Below are 6,000 nucleotides of genomic sequence, written 5' to 3'. Positions count from 1 at the left end.
AGAGAAGCCTCTTCATGTTGATGCTATTGAGTTTGCTCATGTTACTTGATGACAATTTTGTTAGAATGTACTCCCCTGGCACAGCTGTACTAGCCAAGTGCACACAGCACAAATTGAATAATTTTAATCATTTAGAAAAGGATCTTTTTGTCGTACAATTCCAAGCTTCAAATCCAGTGCAGTTTGTTGTTTTGAGTTAAGTGAACGCAAACTGCCTTTTTCCCTTGCTGTTTTGGCAGAGGCATGGTGTAAATTCATGCAAGCTCTTTGGGCTCACAGATTTCATTATTAAATTAACAGACTTGTGCTTAGACATGACATTTTGCTCATGTCTAAATGAAGATACGTGCGTAAGTGCTTGCACACATACTCATAAAAAGAACCTTTATTTTTCTCCTTAAGTCTTAGTACTCAATCCTGGAAATTGCATGTGAAACAATAGGGTACTTAGGTTATTTTCTTAAGAGGTAGGCAGGTGTTGTGCTTGCTATAGTGCCAGTGTGGAATAGTGATAGGGGCTCTGAACCTTATATTGGGGGGTTGCAGGTTTAAATTATGCTTTGGGTTTTACCTTTTGAGCAAGGGCATTTGCTTAGACTGGCCTTGGTTCTTTTTCCAAGTCACCCTTGCATAAGAGAGGTTGTTCTCAAAAGTCTTAAAAAATGTCATTTGGTTTTCAATTTTAGAAAACGGTGGTAAAATTGAATCAGTTTGCTCATGAATATGTACATGAATCACTCTAGTGAGGACATTGCTTCATTGTCTTTTATTCTGCAGTGTGTTTCCTGCATTCTGGCCCAGTATGTTTATCCCATCCGTTGAGTTACTGCTGGTTGGCAGAAGACCACAGATTACATAGTTCTGTTGTTTCTGTACTTGGTCAATAAAAAAGAATGTCCGTTTGTCCATTCTCAAGGAAACCAAACCTGAAACTCCTGGAATGGAAACAGGGCACCATACCATATTAAATCTTGTATTTCTAAGCTTTAGAAAATAGAATACACACACTATTGTCTCTTTCTCTCTTGTTAATAACACTCAATTCCTCAAGAGTACTTCACAATGACCCGTGAACTCCTATAGACATACAATTTGTTCCCTGTAACGGATCCATGAGAAAGAATAAACAGGCAGTTTGGGAATAAATGAGACTAGTGTCCTGGTATGTGTCTGGCAGGCTTTTCTTAATGAATCTTCTAGAGACATTTTGTGAGTAGTCATAATTGTAACATTAATAATACATTCTTGATCACTGCCAGTCTTAATAGTAAAACAATCCAGGCATAAAATATTAACACTGTGGAGAAAGTTATTGCTAAAAATGTAGCATAGATTTTGAAAGGAAGTTCAAATGGAAACCACTACTTTTATATGAAAAAACGTTTTTTTTTTCTATCCTACATCACCCTGAGGAATCATTATCTCCAGCACTGAGGGTGTGAGCTCCCTGCTATGACAAGCAATTAATGTATGGAACTAAGCCTGGTGCTGGGCTAACAACTAAAAATTAGATACAGTAAAGAACAACAATGTGGATGCATGTGCTTATTTGTACGAAACGTGGATTTATGTAAATGTATATACTGTATGTCTCGGGTGGAAACTTGTTAATAGGGTTGCCATGGGAACTGAATTCTTTGTTGCCTCCAAGTCACCCCGTAAACCAGCATCCTGAACTGCACAGCTCAAATCTAATTATCTTTCATTAACCTGTTAAACAACTCTCTCTTTTCTAAATGTTTTCTAAATGTGCTTAAGCCTAGACACCTTAAGGAAAAAGCAACAGGTGACCTCCATTCTGCAGAGGAATTTTGACAAAGCTTAAACTTTGTGATGTCTACTTACTAAAACTCTTGTTTTTTAATTGTACTCTTTCATCTACTATCATTGTTTTTTACTCTGAAGTGCCCTGAGAAGCTACTTTTAAAGGCATTATATCAAATAAAGTTTATTATTACTGAGATCCTCAATATGATATAAACTTTATTTGATATAGTGCCTTTAAAAGATCCCTTTTGAAAGCACTATATCAAATAAAGTTGATTACTATGGAGGTTTTAAATACGGTACATACAGATGTAAATACATCTAGATGTGGTGACCTAGATCTTTAAAAAATTCTCCACACTGAAACAAATAACAGTGCTCTCTTTTATGTTGCTTCATGGCTTTGCCTTTCTATATTGTGACAGTGCAACCTTATCTGGACCACATTCCCCAGAATCATCTGGGGGAATGAGCTGCTGCTCTATCACCGGATCTGTTGCTGGAAGACAATTGGTCAGGTAGCTGTTTAAAAACCTGGAAGTGGAGGCTTTCTGAGATGGTCAAGTTGCTCTATGGAGGTGTGGTGTAGTGCCTCTGTAGGGCACACTCAGCAGAGGGATGGGAGAAAGAGGAGACTGGCTAAAGCACAAAGGAAGTTTTATGAGCTTTGAGCATTTTGTAAGCGCAATGTGAAGAGTCTCTTAAAGAGAGATGAGAAACTTTGTTTTATGGAATTTATTGAAGTCTCAGGGTCAGACTAGAACTGAGCTATGTGAAGAGTCTGGAAGAAACTAAGTGAATTTTGTTTTGAAGCCAGTAAGCAGCTTAGCTACCCAGTATGACAGTTAGAGAGGAGGTTAGCCAGTAGCTCAAGTGGAGCTTAGGTTTTGTTTAGGTGTCTGTTGATGAGGGATATTTCCCTCACTGTAAAATAAAATGGTCTGTTATTTTGAACCTTACAGCTGTGCTGCATGTACAGTATGTGGGTCTGACCTATTTAAAAGACCCCATTATGGCATTCCACACTGTATGTTGTCATGCTGTCACAATATACTGTAATACTTGTCAACAAAACTCAACTCCTTGTTACTGCACCCAATAGAATTATATTCATTCACATCAAATACATGCAGTTCCTCAGAACACTGAGTAGTCCACCACAGAGCAGACAAAGTAATAGTCTACTCTGATTTACTATTAAAAGAAACTCTGACACTGAAGTGGTTGTTTTACCTCTCCCGATGGCATGTGCACCTCTGACCTTCTGCTGTCTTTCCAGAATTCAGTGTCCCTGCACCAATGTCCTCCTTTTTCATACTTTTTACCTACATGCTCTAAGATACCACAACTGAACAGTGACCCAGTTACAAATGCAATAACACATTGTATTCATGTTACTTCTGGGGTCTCAGTGTGGTGAAAGGAGAGGAGACAGAAATGTGGGGAGTGGAGAGGGTGTTCTAACGAGGAGGGTTTTGAATAGGAATAAACCACTTCATCTACAGTAGGTGGGGCAGCTCACAGGCCAGCCGTTCGTTCCCAGTCTCTTTTGGGATTGCTCAGCTGGGAGAAATGAGAGGCTTAGTAAACGTACCATGCCCAACTCCCCCAGGAGTGAACTACTTCCACAACGGCATGGCTGCGCGGAAGTTATTAATGCACAGATCAGGCGGCTGACAGTGATAAATGGCCGTTACAGAGAAGTGGGAGAAGCCTGGCTCTGTTCATCGCACGTGAGCTCTGCTTTCCACCTCAAAAGGACTACTGCCTGCTTGATCATAATTCAGGTCATGTCCTGGTGGTGTGTGTGTGTGTGTGTGTGCGCTTGTCCCTGCCAAGATACCACGATTAGTCTGTTTGTGGCTGTTAGTCCTCATGAAGATGGGAAGTTAAGTAGTGCAGTACAGAAGTCTGAATCTTGAAGCCTGGGCTGCTCAGCAGGAGCAGAAGACATAGCTGGCGTGTGGTGATGATTATGTAATTCCAGAGATTCGTGAAAATGATCAACATGGATACGTTTCTCCTTAGTGGCTTTTGCTTTTTTCTTGACTGCTCCCATCAATTAGGCCCGTATGTGCACAGACTGCGTGAACTTTTATTTATCATTTAACAGATCACCAAAATAAGAGCAGCACACTGTATCATTTCTTGAAAATGAATGCTCCCCCCCCGAGATTAATCTTTTCGTTCATTAGTGCTTCGTTAAACGGAATGAATTTGGCAATTAAGCGGCTCAGTCCACGTGACTGAAACAGCTTTCCATGCCGTCGGGCTCTATGAGGTGTGAGCCCCTCAAAGTGACCCCAAACTCTTCACATGAAGCGGACAATGGCAGCCTTGGCCTGTCATTCAGATTCCCAAAGCAGCTTTGATTTGAAAGGCAAGGCGTTGTAAAAAAAAAAAAAAATGCAAATGGAGTCTGCATCTACAGTCAAATAAAATGAGGTTGCTAAGGGAATCGTGCATAGCTAGGATCCAGGTGTCAGCTTGTCTTAATTATCTTCCGCTGTAGCGGGACCTAGGAGGAGATGCAGAGACCGAGAGGGCTTTGGCTCTGCTTGAAATCAAAGCCTGCAACTACTTTCTGACAATTTTCCTGTCAAGGGGAGTTAGCCTGTCTAATCGACTATCAGCATCTTAATGGCTTTATCATGTACTGTGGGCCCAGTGGAGCCCTCTCTACCAGAAAAGCCAATAATGCTTCAGGAAAGGATGTGAAGGTTTTGGGAGGTGAAAGAGTGGAGGTTTAACACTGTGTACTGGAGCTTGTCTCCATTAAAAAGTAAACTAGGCACAGGTGAAATGAGGACTCATTTCAGTCCCTACAGGATTGCAAAGCCAGACAAGGTTGCAGCTGCAATGAAGTCAGTTGAAATCTTTGCGTTTTCTACACTCTTTCACGAAGGGGTGGCTCAGGGTTTCCTGGGTTTCACAATTATCAAAGTTCATCAAGGGAAAATGATCAAGGCCCCGTGCTGAACCAGCCGCAAAACGTGTATGTTAACGTAAGCAACTGTCCATTTTCTAACGGGCACAAGGTGGGATATGCCCTGGATGGGCCGCCAGTCCATCTCAGAACAGACTCACGCCAGGGCCAGCTTCCCCAAGAGCCCAGTTAACCTACCAGTGTCTTTGGACTGTGGGAGGAAACTGTAGCACCCAGAAAAAACCCAAGGAAACCAGGACAGAACATGCAAACTCCATGCAGATAGCACCCCGGGACTGGAATTGAAACCAGCTTTTAGAGCTGTGAGGAAGCAATGCTAACTATTGTGCCACTGTGTTGCCCTTTAATGTAAACAGATATATTTAAAACAAATCATAAGAATTCATTTTATTCTTATATGTACAGTGCATAGCACAGCTGGATTCTGTCATTCAATTGCTGAATGTGAGCAGTGGCTCTGTGGCTAAGGATATGTACCTGTGGCTGTAAGGTTGCCGGTTTGTATCCTGCAGCCGGCAGAGGAATCCTACTCCGTTGGGCCCCTGAGCAAGGCCCTTAACCCCAGCTGCTCCAGGGGTGCCGTATAAATGGCTGACCCTGCGCTCTGACCCCCAGCTTCTCTCCCTGTCTGTGTGTCTCATGGAGAGCAAGTTGGCCTTTGCGAAAAGACAAATTCCTAATACAAGAAATTGTATATGGCTGATAAAGTGATCTTCTCTTAATTAATTGCTGCGTCACCTAAAGTTGCCTTTATGTTCTTACTGTATGTGTTGGTTTTCTTCCCTAAGGCCCCTTAAGCCCTTCAGATATAGGAGGGGAAAACCTATTGGTCCACCAGCACCATTTGTAACATCTCCAGTACTGACCAGCCTCCGACTTGTTTTCAAGTTTTGTTTTTGTTTTCTCATGCTTCTGAGATTCGATGACAATAAGCTGCAAGCTGGTGAATTGACTGCATCAAGTCTGGGCACACTTTAGCTCACAGCAATGGAGGTGCACAGCAAGAAAGAAAGGATGAAACTCAAAGCGCACCTTGAATATTCATGAGGAAAGGAGCCCTGGGTAATTATGTTGAGCTTTCAATTCCGATGGTGTTTTTTTTGTTCCAGCTTTGCTTCTGATGCAAAGTCAGGCGGGCTTGTAAGTGAATTAAGTCATTCGGGGCTGGAGGCATTTTATTGGTTAAAAAAAAACACCACAACTGGTTATTGAAATGGAAATGTTCTTGTTAGTGTGTTTTGTTGTGAACGTTTTATCCTTTTCGAAACTGCTTTCAATTTACTTGC

The sequence above is a fragment of the Lepisosteus platostomus genome, chromosome 19 (assembly GCF_059453375.1).
Source record: "Lepisosteus platostomus isolate fLepPlt1 chromosome 19, fLepPlt1.hap1, whole genome shotgun sequence".
Classification (NCBI taxonomy): Eukaryota; Metazoa; Chordata; class Actinopteri; order Semionotiformes; family Lepisosteidae; genus Lepisosteus; species Lepisosteus platostomus.
This window is presented reverse-complemented; position numbering follows the sequence as displayed.